We start from the raw sequence: 17624 nt of genomic DNA, 5'->3' as shown, positions 1-17624 counted from the left end.
TGAGATTTATTCAATAACTAACAAAGGTCCCTTCTGGTTAACATTGATCAGAAGCTGGGTCTTAGATGTATGTCAGAAGTTACTGAAAGCGAGAGTGTCAAAAAATTTGGAGGCGTTCTGGGGTCCAGTCTTGAGGCGTGCTCCTTCCTATACCTCAGCCTTTCATGCCTTCATGCCCTTGGATATCTGACTTGTGAAAAGTTTAGTGCTTAAGCCACAGCCCATCAAAACCAACAGGAATCTAAATATTAGTCTTAATATGGTTTGAGTCAAGCCCTGAAACACCAAGGAAAAGTGCAGATACTTTCTCTTGTGAGCAGCCCCTCACATAAGGAGCAGTACATCCTCAGGCGTGCTCACGCTCGCGCCAGGAGCACAGCCCACGCTAAGAGACATTCCCAATTCAGGAAGGCGAATGGAAGCGCGCAAGACCAGCCCGCAGGTCTGACAATCTCGTCAGCGGGAATGGTTCAAGTTGCAGACTTTAAAAGACAGCTTCATCTACCCGCGTATTCATGCCACTTGTTTCTGAAATCCCACCGACAAAACCAGCTCAGAAATTTTGCAAGGGGAAACCCTAGGGATGCTACGGTCAGGGATCGCAGGCCACGGGCGCAGGCAGGGGCCGTGCCCCCGCTCCTCAGCGCAAGGGCCGGATCCAGGCGGGAAGAAGGACGGCGTTCCGCCAGCACCTCATTCAGCTGCGCCCCAGATGCTGTCCCCCGGCGGAACGCGAGGCCATTCCTCAAGCCCTCCGCGCGGGTTACACGGCCGGCTGGCAAACGCAGGACTTCAGCCAGCCAAAGCGCATTACCCGCGGCCCCGCCACACACCTTCACCAAACAAAAACACCCCTCTAGGATCACCTAATGAAGCTTTTCAAATTCTTCCGCACAGCTGGAGAGAACAAGGATTCATCTGATCTACCTCTCCTTTCCAAAGCTGACTCAACACCAAACGGTGTCAATTTTTTTAATAATTATTCTTTTGCTGGGCTACCCCACCACGAAGGCAGCAACTTGGTGCCCCATAAATAGTCTGGAGATGTTCTGCTGGCCTCACCTATCCTTAATTAAACTTGATAGAATTTAACTATTGAGCTGAAGTATGTAGAAGAAGTGACATCAAGAGAATATGGGAAAACAGCCCTCTCAAAACAAACTGTTGACACTCTGGTACGCACCCCTATATCCAACAATTTTACTGCTGCTCTTTGACTACTCAGAAGAAGACCTCACCTTCCCCATCTCCACAAATGAGACCTCAGGATCCCTGCTTTCCTCCCCCATCTTTTGCGTATTCCCTTTTCAAACTGGACCCACATCATGCCTTTATTCACAATACATCTCTAACAAATTCACAAACAGATCTTACTTGGCTTTGATAGCAGAGCCGTGTAACAGTTGAAAAGAAACTCAGTGGTTTCCACTTAGTTATGCTTTGAGTTCCTGAGGTTAAAGCAAACCTGAAACTCAAAGTGAAACTCTGCTTAGAGTGAGTGGAAATATATGAGAAGAGGAGGGGGAAAAACCTCTGCTTATATCCCACCATGGTCTGAGAAGCATCTCTGTAATTCAGAGAACACTGCAACCCCTTTGGAGTTGATAGCCGGTTAGAAGTAAGACTGGTATTTCACATCTGTATACATGGTAGTACAATTCCTCATAAAAAAGTGTAAGAAGTCAGTAATGGCACAGAGCGAGCCAGTTCAATGTGAAAAAGATCAGGAACATAGAGAAAAAGAAATATTTTGAAATATAGTAGTAGCATCTAAGACAGCAAAGTTATTTTGCTCCCTACCACAGGTTTTCTGTGTTATTTCAAAAACATTACTCAATTCTTTGGACTCACATCATACAGAAATGGAGAAAATTGTTATGGCTATTAAAAGGCGCCACATGTTTGCAAAACACTCTGAAATGCTTGGGTGGAGAATAGAGGAGAATACCTCATTAGAATCACTTCGCTGATCAGTATGAAGCTAGAGACAAATCTGAATTAGATGCACGAACAACTGATTTAATCTGGTTGAAACAAATTGTATTCCCTGTATAAGCAACTACCACACCAAAAACCTAGCTATGAAAGGCAAGAAGCAAAAACGTAGCAGAGTTTCTGAAACATAAAACTGATGGACTGGATTGGGACTGAAAAAATAGACTTACCTCTTTGCTTAAATAAAGAACCCCATCCAATAGAGAGGAGGAAGGGATAAGAGGGGGAAAAGTGGAGATATATCAGCATTTTCTGATTAACTGAAAGCATTGGGGTTTTTTAGGCATTCCATAAAGTTGTATCCATGACAGCTACAGCAACCATCCTTTCAAAATGAACTCAGCGCAGTGCTGTCCCAATCCGCAGCTAGCATGGATTTTTTTAAGCATCAAGCTCATCTGCATCCCTCTTTTGAGTTTCATCCACCAAGACGTAGCTCACCTCAGACGGCAGAGTTAAAATCACCGTTGCTTTGTCTCCAATTCTATTAGCAAGGCTTTACTCAAGCTGTTACACTCTAAAAACCGCAACTGATTTAATAGGAAAGTAGCAGTCGAAGTTGCTCAGGCACCCAGTTCAGTGGCCTATGTTATTCCCAGGCCTACCAGTCTTTAACTCTGTTGATTACTGGAATGACTTTTAATCAGTACAGCTACAGAGGAACAAGCCATAGCATGAAAACAAGAAAAAAAGATGACGCATCCATAAATAGTTATTTCCTTCCACTGTCAGGAATAGCATTTAATAGATGCACTAGTAGATGCATCCCTCCTGGAGCAAAACAGGCCAGGAATCTATCACTTGGATGACACAAACATCAGTAAGCTATCAAACTTTTTGCTGTAGAAAAGACCTTTCGATTGAATTGACAAATGTGTTTTCAAACCCAGAAACTAACTCAGCAGCTTCAACCTGTTTCCAATAACTCCCAAGTAGCATCTGCTGCAAAATTCAGGAAATATGTGCATAAACTCATTCAAAACAAACGACAACGTACCTTGAACAGTCTGTAGAGATCACAGCAGTTTTGCTTAGCATATGGAGAAGCTGTTGGCTTGTATTTAAAAGGAATAAAAGCCATAGCTGCTCAACAAGTAAACTGTTCATATTTGCTAGTTAACATGAACAGCAGAACTAAACCAGCCCTCCTCTCCTGCATCATGCTCCCTTCTGAATTTCACACACACAGGAGGGGAGAACTCCCAACAAGAGCCCTTCTTCCAGCATGGGCTCTAAAAACATTTTGACAAAGCTCAGAGAAACTTTGTCCTTTTAGACCTTTCCTTCCTTGGTCAAACGTGGTGAAATTCATAAACTGATTCATAAAGTTACAAGAGGGGAATACATAAGGGAGAGCCACAGGGATGCTTTCTTAAAGATGCCAGGCAGAAGCATGGGGTGGGGTGGGGGGGTGAGAACACAGTTTCAGAACTAAAAAAGTCATATCAGTCTAAATGTAATGACATGCTTAGTTTTCCAGGAACGTTAATCATAAAGTATGCAGGATACACTTCATCAAAATCAAACAAAATGCCAACAACTACAATTACTTTAGGAACTCTCTCTGCTGCAACTAGAATGATTATCATCTTTGTGCTTTCTTGCACTTCGTACTTACTCCTTTTTGTTTGTTTTTTGTTTCCACATTCCTGTTGTTGTTATTAAAAACATAAGTTTGCCCCACATTTTTAACCCTGGGGCTACAAAACATGGGAGTTAAGTAGCCTGCTTATAGATCACAGCCCACCCTCAGCCAGCTCTACCATAACCAGGTTTTTGCTCAGCGCAATCTTCCGTCTTCTGAGTTGCACTTAGCTCCATCTCGTGTAGTAAGAACGAGTTGTTATGCCCTACTGAATAAGCCCGGGAACCCAGCACATACTTAGTCAGTATATATTTATGCTTGAATTCACATCAGCAGAAACAATGAGTACAAAAGGACATACATTATGGGGAAAAAACCCCACAAATACTACAGGCGTCTAGAAAAGTCACATATGAAAACTGAACTCGTTGAAAATGAGTTACAAAAAGGATACAATTCTAGTACTTATTTGCCTGCTACTTCTAAGCCCTTGGTGATGCATTCAAGTCCCATTCCTCCATTCTTTCCATAAGAATGAAACCTACATCTACTTATTTCTCAAATAAAAGGTTAAATATCTCACCTATTCTGTGTCTTTGGTTGCTAGAAATTTAAGGAATTGAAATTCTTCCAAAAGGGATTCAGGAGTCAGTAAACACTACCTGTGTTCAGCTGAACTTTGAAAGTGAACGTTGGAAGTCTTATCAGAGCCTCAACTGACTTCAGACAGCCTATAAACACACTGCATTAAAATAATTACAAAGAATTTTATCTTGAAGGCTGAAGACAAACGTGAAACTGTCACCTTAATTCTGCTGTAAAACTGCCAGAGGAAATACTGCTATTAATTTGACATAGCTAAAAAGAGTCCCATGTGGGCTTGAGAGTGCTTGAGCTTCCCTGCCCACCCTTGGCAATGCCAACTTGCAGGTACCATCCATGTAGAACCCAGCGCAAGGCACCGTACCTGACTTGACAGCTATTTCAATGAGAGATTCAGGACACCCCTGTCACAGACAACCACAGAATAATCCACATCTGGAAAACCATCTTCCTAGCTTCACCAAGAAGCAGCTCTTTTTCAGTCCGAGTCCAAGAATCTTCCTCCCTCCGATATGTTATAGAAGTCCATGGCACTCAAATCTTAGCAAGAATGCCATACATTGTCTATGAGCTGTGTATCAAGAGCGTACATTGTCTTAGATTACTGTGAAATTTTCATTTACTTGGGAAGGGAAGCCTGCTTTTTCTTGTGTTTTGGAATACAAGAGAATCATATTTTCTCTTTTTAGTTCAGTACTTTGGTAGCACTTTTAAGTTCATGAATCTCTTACACGTTACAGCTAAAAGAAAAGTCGCAAACCTTCTGCAGGAATCTCTCAGCACTCTGCACCCTATGTGACAGGTCTATCAGTCACAATGGTCTCTCTTGGCTGTAAAAAATATAAATAGCTTTAATAAGAGAAATTGAATCTAAACAGCAAAAAAAGAATGCAAGTGCTCTTACATCACGATTCTCCACTTACCTACACAGAAATGCTCTTAGATTTGGGTTACTACCACGGATCATGTTCCCAAACCTAACATCCTTCACACGGCTGTAAAATAGATGGCATAACTTACCGCGCATATTTTCAACTATAGGTCATTTTTTGTCACCAAAATGCTAACAAAGTTCTTCACAAGTGTCAGAGGACAGGATTTTACCCCTAGCTAGGTGGTTTCCTAGTTTCAGGAAAGTCGGTTTATCAGGAGAGCACAAGGTCTTGTCTCTGCTGATCTGTCTATACCATTAGGGACTACTGCACAGTTGGACCGTGGCATCTGTTTTAGAAAAAAAACTACGTAGCCTATACGTCAACTTCTGTGTCCGGTGCATGCTGCCTCACCGTGAAATAAGATCTACGGGTATATACATTAAATAGGCGTGCACATACAGCACTATATGCGAGATGTAAATGGCTCTTGCACACTGATCCAGGTACCGATGAGTTCTGCATGACTGAAACCTTCCATACCACAAAACTGCAGCATTGTCTATAAATACGCTCAGCACTTGCTGCTGACAAACAAAAAAAATCCCTCTAGTTGAGACGGCCCACTTCCATGAACAAATCATCATATGACTGGAAAAGGCAGAAAAAAAAAAAAAAAATAGCTGTGCTTTGGACTATTCTTTTCAGCCCAGAGAGGCAGGGGCTGTGTCGGCTGGGGTCACCGCTGGCACGGTGCGTGACTGTGGCTGATGTCCCACCGAGAAGGTGGCCGGGGGCAGGTTTGGCAGTTGAAGGAACCAAAAAGCAGATTATGCCCACGAAAATTGAAAGCCACGTAAATATTACCGGGGCAGAGAGGCTCCGAGCGCTCCTCGGGGAAACGCGGGTGGCATCCCCACGGGGGAGAGGCCCGAGGGAAGGGAGAAAGGGACGGAGCTCCACTTTTTTAAGCGGGCAGCCTGCTACTCACGGCTTTCGTCTCCTCTTGCCGCGGCTACGTGCTAATCCGGTTTATTTCGAGAAAGAGGGGAGAAAAACCTCTCTCCCTTCATCCCCGGTTTCGGAATTGTTGCGTCTCCCGGGGGGGGAAGGCTCAGCCCGAGACATCTGGCTTGGAACTGACTCACTCGGCAGCGCTGCGGAGCCGGAGGGTCTATTTTTAATATATATATATTTTTTTTTTTAAATGGAGAACTTACCCAGGTTTTATGCCCGCGCTCGGCTTCAGAGGCGCCGCCGGGCGAGGGGAGCCGGCTCAGCCCGCTCCCTTCCGCAAGCCGCCCCCGGAGAAACATCCCCTTCGCCCGCCCAGCGGCGCCCGTCGGCTCCCCCCGCCGTCGCTGCCGGCTCCGCGGGCAGGGGCGGACGCGAAAGCCCCGCGGCCGCGCAACCCTCTCCCGCCGGCGGCGGCGGCGGCCCGACCGCGCCGGGCTGCGGGGCGGCTGCCAGGGGCTCGCCCCTCCGCGCTGCCTCCTCGCCGCGGTCCGGCGAAATTTGCCACCGACCGGCCGGGATTTCACACTTCCCGGCTGCCGGCAGCCTTTATGGGTTGTTTTCTTTTTTTTTTTTTTTTTTTTTTTTTAAGAAGCTGCCTCTGGCTGGCTCCGCCCAGCAGGGACAAAAGGCGGCCTGGTGGGGGCAGCGGGGGATGCCTGCCTGCCTGCCGCAGTCAGGAAGTTTAAGTTCTCCTGACCTTTAGCGAAAGAAGGGGAAGGGACGAGGATGGAGGAGCTCCGGAGGCCTTTCCCCGGGCAGGGCGGCCGGCCCCGGCCGCCTCCCCAGCCCCGGCGAGCGGTGGCTCGCAGGGATCTCGGCCGGGAGATGCCGGACCTGCCGCGGAGCTGGCTCGGGGAGCGGGATTTGCCTCCGCACCGAGCTCCAGATGAAGAAACCGGGTCGTTGTGGGCAATAAAACGTGCAGCGCGGGGAAGGGCAGCTGTGCCGTTTAAAGAGAGGGCTTGTTTTATTTTGATCTCAGGGTTCAAGGCTCCGCTGGCAGCCGCAGCCCCGTGCAGTTTGCTCTCTTCAGCTGTCACAGCCTGCAGCAGGTATCAGACAGGAAACTGCTGAAAAAAAATCACCGTAATTCGGGGTCCTCGAGGAGATTAGAAAGCCGCAATTAGTTGCAATCAGCGAGCGATCGCATCGAACCTGTAACTCAGATTTTTGGAGAGCTACTCGTCGATGTAAAGCGCTGACATTTTTAAGTGCTTAAAGGAGAGGGACCAAATCTGTAAAACAGAATCGTTTTCTCTTAACTGCTTAAGAGGCTTTTGTGAATTAGTTTACGCGTGGTACCCCTGATGCTTGGTAACCCAATGCACCGCTTGTTAAGAGAACTCAAATCGTAACTTTACAACTGAGTTGCACCTGGTCTTGAAATGAGAAAAGCTGGTGCTACTCTGGAACCAGTATGTTAATCCATCAGCCCGTGCTGAGATCCTTTAACACTTTTAAGTTGTTCTGTAGATTTCTATAGCAAGCTTACGTGAGAACACTTGCCATATGTGTTTGTAGGAGAGGTATTCTCATGTCTCTCTTCCTCCTTTTCTATCTCTAGATGTGTAAAACAAAGACTCACTGAGGTCCTGTGAACATTCCCTGCTGCCCATTGCTACTACCGGTTATACAAATAGGATTTACTGGTATGAACGTGAAATCAGTACCTGGGGCCTGCAGACAGGACTTTACTGCAAGCTGTATGAACACATACAAAAACACGTTTCCTGTCCCAGACTGATGTGGCATATGATGAGAGTTGACACCTATTCGGCACATAAAATTTTAGTGCATCTCTTAATCTACTAACAATTAAAAGTGCATATTGTCATTCATTCTGCAGCTGCTTTTCAAGCCAACAGTTACTAATTTTTTAGAGACAACATTGCCGAAGTGGAGTTTGAGCGGTGGTCTCAGTCTGTGGCTCATGACATAGCCTGGAAGCGACCGCCACTGTGGGTAGTTTGGCTGCAGAAGCAAGAATGTGATTTATCGTAGTTGAACTGTTTGTTCTCCATGAGCCAGCAAACATCCTAAGGAATTTGCAGGTGAGGAGAATGGTGACCTGACATACCTGGTGAGGTGGCATGCTCCATTGGAGAGAAATTCTCAGGTTTTCTAAAAAAAAAAAAAAAACCCCAGCACACAAGCTGGCATCTTTCCCCAAATTTTAACTCACATGTTCATGAATCAAAACTTGACAATACGTTTCAGGTGTGGGACAAATCCTTGCACATGCAGAGTTGTGGATCTCCAGTTTTACGAGGGGGAAGCCGTTCGCCATACCCATGTGGTTCTAGCTTCAGAACTACCACTGAGGGTACAACAGAGAGTTACTGTGACCATCCTGATGCATGGCTGGACTCCCGCTTGTGGGAGAAAAGGGAGGAAAGAGCTGAAAAGATCCCTGCCACAGCACTGGGAAGAAGGGGAGGTCCTCTTTGATTTCCTCATTGGGAAGAAGCGAGGCTTCTGTGGAAAGGAAAGAGTCCTTGTCATTGGCAGTGAGGGCCCCCGGTTATCTTATGCAGGAACACAGCTACGGGGAAGACTTTAATATGTGGCAAGGGCAGGCAAGACAGACAATTAGAAACATTAGCCCAGCAGAGACTTAGGTGGGATTCATTTTACCTAACTTTAGCTATCTGAGGTTATGCAAAACACACCTACCTTTCAAAGTTAGGCAAGGTAAATCCTGCCTTAAAGCTTTCCTGAGTGGAATAGGGTTGCAGTGAAAGGGCTCTGAAATGAGTTATGTTTAGATTGACAGATGAGAAAAATTACCTTTAATAGGTCCCTTTTCCCTTTTAGCTTTGGTTAGAGCAAAAAGAGAAGAATATGGTTTCCAAAGAAAGCTCCTTGCCTTACACAGACAAGTGATAATTTACAGGCATCTGATTTCGCCACCGAAGCCAATACATGGTGCAAATGCTTTGTGTAAAAGGAGTTGACTCTTCTGTGGCCTTGTTCAAGTCTACAGCATCATCTCAGAGAACCAAAAAGCAGGCAAATTGACAACATCAACGATACCGCTACAGACATTTGTATAATAAACGGATATGTGAAAAAGAGCTACAGCCTTAATTTTGTTTTTGACACTCTGCCTCAACATCACACATCCTCTCTGCAGCACACTCTATAACAAGACAGCCCTGAGCACACACACGTCCTGCTCTCACACAGCCTGGTGTTCAATAAGAGCCAAACCACAAGAGTTGTGACTAACAGATGTGACCTTTTATTGGTTTGCTTTATAATGCACTTGATGATGGGATGAATCCACAACATACCGCCTTTGCTTTGGCTGTGTGATCCAACAGGTCTTCAGCATCATGCGCTTCCCAGAAATGAGTTCTGGGAAAAGACCCACAGTGTGGTCTCTGAGGAGGCCAATGAGGAGAGTCATCATTTCTGAAGAGCATTCCTAATTCTGGCACTAATTTTCAAAGAGCTGAGGGTTGCAGCTGAACTAGGTGAAGAGGTCACTGTCCTTCAGTTTATTCTTATCCTATCCACCAAAGATCTTTTTCCCTTTCCCTCTGCTGGGATAGCATGTATTCGCTCCAGCTGTCCAATGAAAAAGAGAGAGAGAGAGGGCACACAAGCAAGCGAGAAAAATTTTACTTCAACTAAAGTGGGTGATTTTGACAGCAGAGGATTTGGCATTAGCTACGCTTGCAGTTACCTTGCAGATTCTAGCAAGGAGTGTGGGGCAGAGAGCTGGGGATAAGCTGGGAGCTGCAACCTCCTCTCCCAGCTCAGACAGTGAGGAGGACAAGCCTGGGAGTCCTCAGCGGCATTGTGCAAATTATTTAACAATGCAGTTCACCTTTCTTTTGGGGCTGTAGTGAGAAAATTCCATGTATTGGTGATGCTATGAAGCTTAAACGACTCCTGCAAAGAGAACAAAAAAGTTTAATTTTTTTCTTTAGTTATCTTTCAGTGTTCATTTTTATGGTTTCAAGCTTGGGGAGGGGAGCGGAAGGGAGGGTAACACCTCCAAGCTGTGGGATTGAGGGTACATTATTCTATTAATTTTACAAGTCAAAGCTCTGGCACAAATGATATTCAGGAAACAAAATGTAATTCCACAGGGGAAAATGCAGCTATACTGCATTTCTGAAAAATAATTCAGATCACAGCTATTCATTGGGAAGAAGGATTCTCAGAAGCTGTAACACTGAAAGAGACCTAAAATAGCAGGAGAGCAGACAGTAAATTAGACATGCCTGTAATTTGAGATGACAGGAGGGGGAAAAAAAACCAGAAACAAGAAAACAATGGGATAGTAGAGTTCATAAACAGAAACTGTAACAAAGGCCTCTGTTAGTGGTATTGTAGCATAAACCCCCTGGAATACTGCATTCAGTCCTGAACATCGTCTCATCAAAAAGACATCAGCAAACATAAGGGAATTAATTTTTTAAAAAAGTAAAAGTGATGAGGATTGATTTAGAGATGCTGTCATAGGAGTTGAAAGAGCTAAATACAGCTGTGCATGGCGTGCAGGACACAAAGCTACAAAAAGTAGGCAACATGGGAGAACAACTATTTAGGTTTGCGGAAGTGAGAGCATTATTATTGTGAGGAAGGAGAAAGTAGGATGAAACGAGGCAAAAGGATGAGGATGAGTACTGTTACAATGGCTTGGCTGCAAGATCCACTGCCTGGTGGAGCAGTTGCTCCAGGAGACTTCTTGCAGTATTTTAAGTAAGCACAATGCTAGTGTTTATCCCTTAGCCTACCAAGCACAGTGGGCTAGTTGATCTTTTACAGAGGAATTTTCCATCTCTAATTTCTGTGTTTCTAAAGCTTCCTCCTCTGTAGAGCACTGTTTGTCATGTCGGTGGCAAACCTCTGAGAAGACAAACAAATAGCCCACAAGGAGAGAAAATCTCAATGAAGAAAAGAACTAAAGCATGTTTGTGTGTGATAGTTTACAGTCACACCACAAATCATAGCCATGCAAAGGCAGTCGCAACCAGTCTTCCTTATATTGGCCTCTGCTAGAAACCATGAATCAAATTTCCAAAGGACACAAGCAAGCAGAACAGACCCTTCTTTCCATCCTCCTGCTTTAATTCTTCCCATCCCATTCCTGACTTCATTTGTCTCTCCAGCATCCCCATCCGCTCCATCTGCCTCTTGCCTTTCATCCCCAAGGTCAGTAAACCGAATGTTTAAATTCATTACTTGGAATCCTATACATCCATCCCAAACCCTCTCCAATCTAGTTTCTATACCTTAGGCATCAGAGTGGTATGTCACATTTTCTAAATACCATGTTTCTGTCAATCCTCAGAGCAGTTCCCACCTTCTCTGGCGCGTGAAGCCATTTTTGAAGCACACAGATGTCCTTTTGCCTTCTGTTTTCCCTGATGGTCTTCTTGTGCTTTCTTCTACCTCCTTAATTGCTTTATCCCTGTATCCTCCTTCAGCTTCCTAAGGGAAGGCTTTTTCTTTTGGTCAGTTCTCCTTCATCTTGTCTCCAGGTAATTTCACATATACAAAAATAGTTTAACTACTAGTGCATGGTTGTACTCTCTACTCCAGTCCCATCTCTTCCGTCTTCAGTCTACTATTCTATACTGTAAATTACACACACACCCCCCTATACACATTTATTTGGGCATTGTTTTTAACTGAGACCTTGCTTTCTCTAGGTCCTCATATTCAGGCAATGTCTAAATTTTGCAGATACTTTCTGTGTGTCTTCTTTCAAATAACGTCCTTCCTTACCCACAGAGCAATATATCTCAGCCTGACTTTAGTCACTTCTTATTAAAATTACTGTGATATCTTTTCCTCCAGCTTTCAAAAATATAATTTTCACTCATCAATATGCAGAACAGTGCTACAAATCTCATTGCCTTTGCCTCTCACATTGAAAGCAATACCTTTTACTTCCCATCCCTCTCTTGGCCCATCCTTCTCTACTTAACCGTCACAGCTCTCAGCCTGTCTTTGTGTTACTGCATTTTCTCACATCATAGTTTCGCCAAAATTAGGTGTGATTGCCACTGAAAAAGGCCACCTCACACTCACACTGGCTTTGGCAATTAGCTCTGCCCAGCACTGTCCCTCCCTTGTGCCACCAAATATCTATGTGACTGCACAGCAAATTGGATTGGGAAGACAAACACGGTTACAAAAGTGACACCACCCTCGCTCCCCATGGGGAACTTGGCCTGACTCTGTTCTGTCGAAGGCATTGGAAAAAGGCACTTGGGCCCACTGTTGTGTGAATCACACAGTGGTACCAGCCTAAAAGCCCAGGAGAACCTCAGTGTGAGGAAAGCCCAGAAAGCAGAACTGCAAGGTTCTCTGCTGCGTGCGCTGCCTTGTTGTGAGCCTGCTCCATGGGGCTGACTTTCAGATCACTCAGGATCTGTAGGCTGTGCCAGTAAAGAGGTCACCGCAGTAGGTAATTTTGGCAAGGTGACCAATGGCTCGGTTACCAGCTGGGGAGAGGTCTGATATTTCATGTATCAGCTGTCTGCTGGCAACAACTTTGGGTTATATTGTCTTTCAAAGCTGCACACCCAAAAGAGTATGCACGGGCTATAAGACATCTTTCTTCTGGCAAACCAAGTGAATCACTAGGTGTTAGATGACTCTTACTGGTGAATGGATACTAAATCACACTGTTCTAATTACAGGAGGTTTCTAAGGTGCCCGCCTTTATTCATCCCTGACTTGCTGTGGTTCATCTGTTGGTTTTCAGTCTGTCTTTTTTTCACTTGCTACACCTCACTTGCTGACCATGCTATGCTCTGCAGGACAGAAACACTCTGACACGGTGAAAGCCACTACCAGGGGTAGAGCTCTCTTAGTGAGAAAAAACAGGCTTTCCTCCTTAAAATATCTAAATGCATTCAGCACCATCACTTTGATGCAGCTCTTGGAGCCAGCTGAAGTCAACAGATCTGCGTGGACGCAGCAGAAGGACATGTTCACCTCCTGAGCTGACTAACATAAGAAACAGTTTAGTCAGGGGCCAAGCAGAAATCATGTGTCGCACCAGAAGTCATCACAGTGGCTCTGCCTATATTTATATTCCGAAAGAATGCGGGAGAGACTTGAACCCTCCCGGCTGTCCCACAGTTGGTGGGATGAGGAGCAGACATGACTTTTCTCCTCGGAGCAGGTTTCTCATTTGTTGTTGTGTGGCATATGCCGCTGATTTGGCGCAGTCGCTGACAACTTAGCCTCACCTCCCAAGGGTGACCCTGCCTTCCTTGATAAAGGGAGGAACAACAGAACGCAGCAGGGTGCCATAGTCTGAATTTATGGGTTTACAGCTTGGTGCTTATTTACTCATCCACTCTTGACTCCCACAGTAAATGCCAGGTCATTTCTTCCAGATGTAGCAGTGCTGAGGTTGAGCCAAACTGGAGGATGCCTTTAGTGGCTAAAGGATCTTATTTTCTCTGTCCAGGAATGGGGTTGTGCTGTGGGGGAGAAGGCTGGGGGGTGTCAGGGAGGACAAGAAAACCCTCGGCCATTCAGAGTTTATCTGCACAGAGAAAGGGACTGGCAGAATTAGTGAGTTACAACTCTGTAACTATATCCCTCTTTCTTGACCAGTTAAACTCCTTGAACAGATGCTGTCATCTGGCATAGGAGTGTCAGTGACTTCTGGCACAGAAGTGTTGTATACAGTGAGGCTATACTGTAGGATTAAACTAGGGAGGCTCGGTGGACAAATGGGGGCATTTGAAAGGTGGACTGCATTTGAATATACAGAGCAAGAGTGAGATGCAAACACCCAGAATATGCACGGCTTGTCATAGTTATGTGGATGGTAAAGTGAAGAACAGCTTTATGGAGTGTTCCTCCATGTTATCAGATGCCTCTGATCCCAAATTATCTATTGTTATCAGATAGACCCTTTGTACCACAAAGGCACCATAAAGTGGGAAGAAGGATATAAGATGCTAAAAGTGCTGCTTAAATGAAGGTGCAGACTGTGTATCAATCTTCTGCATAGGATGAGTCTTTGCAAGCCAGTAGGGCCTGTGCACTTGTGGAATTCAGCTTGTGATTGCCAGAATAAATGTATTTAACTAGAGAATCCCATATGTACATGTTCATATTGCTTACGAGCCATACTGTATGGTGGCCAAATGGCTGTGTGTACAGACACGCTCTCCTCCAGTGAGCTAACATGGGTGCTTGAACACCAGCTGTGGAATCTGTGTCTAGGGCTCTGCATTTGTGTGGAAGAGAGTCATATCCTAACTGTGCCAATATGAAACTGGGCAAATTGGTTTGACACATCTCCAATTCTCAGAATTTTTCTCAGTCTCTCAGGTTTTTGATTTATTTTCAAAAACTCTCCACAGAGACTGTTCTTTATATGGAACTTTCCAGACTTGCCTGGCAGAAGGGTATTTCAGCCATTCATAAAGGAAATCCAAGATTTTGTGTGGGTATATGTGTGGTGCCAACTCACTGGAACAGACACAGAGCCAACACCTGGGCTTTGCAACCAAAAAAATTCAACAAATAAAACAGCCTGCCTCTTCTCCTTCCCTCCCTCTTGCCCTCCCTCCCTTCCCTGCTGTTTTCACACCTTGCTGAAACATGTGAAATCAAAACGGCAAAAACATTCCAAGTAAATAGTAATTTACTCTGGGTTATTACTCACCAGATCCATGCGCACCATGCCCTGGGCAGGTGTCCTCGCTCACATCCTCCCTCTGCAACAGAAGGTGCATCTGCCAGGTCATGGCTAAGGAAAGGCACAGTCCTGAACTGTGGAAAAAAATAGCTTTAATGAGACCTCAGTAAAGCAATGCCTGGGCTAGCACTGCATTACATCACAGGCCAGGTCTACCAGATGAGGCACACACGCAAAGAGCAACAGACTGTGCTGTTCACCTGCAGCTGGGGGACTCTGTATTAGGCTGCACCTAGCACATGGGGTTGCTCAGGGAGGGAGAGGTGATGTTCAGGCCCGGGCAGGGGATTTTGGAAGCGCGAGGCAAAAGAAAGTGCAGCTACATGTTGTCTGACAGATCCATTTTCACCGCCAATGATCAACCTGTTTAAAAATGAGTAGTTCTACCACTGAGAGATGCTTACTTAGTCTAATTGTACAATTGTTATAAGCAACTGGAAATAGGAAACCTGTCTGATTGCATAAATCTCAGCTCAGGCAGGTTAGCAGGGACCCCAGCCGGCTTGCATTTGGTTACTAGGCAATGTAACATATTAATGGCCAGAATGGGTCCCTTCAGCTCAGTTTTCCATCTCCAACAGTAGCCAGAAGTAGATGCTTTGGATGGACCATAGGAACAGGAAAAGCATACAGAAAGGTGGTCATCTCCAACACTATTTTTACCTGTATTAGCCAAGTTAAAGCTAGCAAGAGGTGCTCCCTGCACTTCAATCACTCCTTCTCTACAATTGCAGATGTGTTTGAATTTATTTTCACATCTATGTTTTCCAAAGTTTGTAAAGGGCAGATGTCTTGCTGGGGACAACTCCATGGCGCAAGGATGGCACACGTTCCTGGGAGGAGGCGAAGAAAAATAACTGGGTTAACACGAGTTAAGCTATGTTGCTGCTAAATACGTAGCCACAGCCTGAACTGCAAAGTCAATGAAGTCAATTCTAACTAGCCATAATCTGATTCCATATCGTCCCCTTCTCTACACACGGTGGTCATAAAATCAACCAAAAAAAGTCTATATAAGTTTAAGCAATGAAATCTTCTGTCACCTCCATTAGCCTTGAAAAAGACATTTTGCTGACATAAAGGTATTTTTTTCATCTAATGAAAGTTGCAGTGTGCAGCAGTGCTCAGGGGAACAACAGTCTGCATGCACAGGATACAGACTGCCTGCACCTGCCTTCTTGCATGAGACTGGCAGCAGGGAAAAGAGGGCAGAAAGAACCAAGATTAACAGCTCACCCAGGAAGTTGTGGATTCTTGTAGCTGCAATGCATTATTATCACTACAATAAGCTTCCAGTGTTTACTGTACACATACAGATTGTAATGCAAGGAGATGGGCTGTCTGAATAAATAAACAGAAAAGGCCAGGGTCCAAGTCTGACTGAACAATAGACTGGGGAGAATGCAAGCCTCCTCTCTAGCAGGACTTCCCTCCAGGAAACCCAACTCGTAATAAAATCCTCCTGTATCCTGTGCCCTAGTCTGGGGGTGTTGACTCAGTTCCAGCTAATCACGTAGATAGTATTTGCAGAAGGAGGTGAGTGCAGGCTGCTGGATGCGACCAAGAAAGTACTGTGGAAGAAACCTCCCTGCTCTAGATGGGAGGAGAGTTGGCTTCAGCATTTTGAGCGAGGTTCATCTGTTCAAGTCCCCCCAAACGTGACTGCTTCTTTAGACAAGTCACTGACCACGTGTCAGACCTAAAAAATTCAAAACTCCTCTCCTGCCTCCTTATCTTGAGAAATGGGAACGGTTGTCCAAACGGCCATTCTCATGACTCCAGCAGAAGGAGATTTTTAGACTCTGAGGCTCCCACTTCAAAATTTCTGGTGTTTTGCTCAGTACTGGAGGCTTACCTGTTTGGATTAGTGAGTCTTCTGAACACGAAGCTTCTCTTCAACGTATGAAAAACTAAGGCATCCATTTTTCAAACTGTGGCTTTTAAGCTGGCCAAGAGAAAGAGAGAGTTGGGACAGGAAGTTTCTAACTGAGAATCAATATCCAAGCCCAAACCTGGGCCATAAGAAAAGCAGTTATCAACCTTTTGTAATCAACAAGCCAAATAGTTTTCGGGGGGGGGTGGGGGGGGGAGAAAAAGAAAAAGTGGGGAGTCTCTGGAACATGTTACATACTACTAGTGTTTGTCAATTAGGAGCTCAGTAAATAAAGCACCTGACATCTAGTTAATAAAATGCTGTGATTTTAGGAAAATTAAATTACATGTTATAATCACAGCCATTTTAACTGGAGTACTGATCCTGCTCACTGGCTTCCAACAGTCAGAAGTCAGCAAGTATTCCATTGCTTGTACTCTTATATTTTATGGATCGATAGTAGTTCATAGTGCACAGATTGACTGAATTGATTGACACTGTTTCGGAACTTGTGATAGTGGTCTTGAAAATCAAGGTAGTTAGGATCTCTGCATACTTTAGTGTTTTTTAATATGCTGCATATTCATATCCGAAACTGGTTAGGTCATTATACTTGCCTTTACAAAACCAAGGTAGAGCCCTTTTTTGGCAAAGAAATGAGGTATTTTCACCTCTTTTAGCAGGACTTGGAAGTAGACTATTCCTATTTTTACATTTCCTGTTCGAGGAAGGAAGGAGGGTTTTTTAATTTTTTTTTTTTTTTACTACAGACTTTTCTTTCTTAGTTGAATCAAATCTGAATCAGTGGTGATACTGAAAGAGTTATGCTTCCTGTTTGCTTCTGCTTAAGAAAAAAAGTTCCAGTGTGAACTGTTGAAAATGCAGCATATTTTTCTGTAACCAATTAACATCCCCCTTTCTCCAAACACTGTTTAACATTTACTTATCAATGAAAGTCCTTACATTAACCAGTATCTCAAATGCCTTTCCTTT

The 17624-nt window shown here is 44.6% G+C and overlaps 1 protein-coding gene and 1 long non-coding RNA gene across 9 annotated transcripts in view; both read right to left on the bottom strand.

The window, feature by feature from the left end:
* The window catches only part of PRR5L (proline rich 5 like), a 54358-nt gene extending 47919 nt beyond the window's left edge, over positions 1-6439 (bottom strand). For 2 of the 8 annotated variants that reach the window (XR_008234401.1, XM_052781896.1), the window contains exon 1: positions 6276-6438. The gene's annotated coding sequence lies outside the window, so the exon portion shown is untranslated. Of the gene's footprint in view, positions 1-4163; positions 4323-4943; positions 5014-6046; positions 6135-6275 lie in introns of those variants that run through there. The other 6 variants (XM_052781891.1, XM_052781890.1, XM_052781892.1 and 3 more) reach the window with 6 other exon arrangements.
* A 1981-nt stretch (positions 6440-8420) lies between these two features.
* On the bottom strand, positions 8421-16740 carry LOC128140218 (uncharacterized). Its single transcript, XR_008234648.1, has 4 exons — positions 16614-16740; positions 15422-15591; positions 14726-14832; positions 8421-8547 (listed from the first exon to the last, which is right to left on the bottom strand). It is a non-coding gene; the product is annotated as an uncharacterized LOC128140218 (long non-coding RNA).
* Between the last annotated feature and the right edge of the window lie 884 nt (positions 16741-17624).

This window comes from Harpia harpyja, chromosome 3 (assembly GCF_026419915.1).
Source record: "Harpia harpyja isolate bHarHar1 chromosome 3, bHarHar1 primary haplotype, whole genome shotgun sequence".
In the NCBI taxonomy this organism is placed as follows: Eukaryota; Metazoa; Chordata; class Aves; order Accipitriformes; family Accipitridae; genus Harpia; species Harpia harpyja.
The sequence above is the reverse complement of the archived record's forward strand: the minus strand, read 5'-3'. Positions and strand labels throughout refer to the sequence as shown.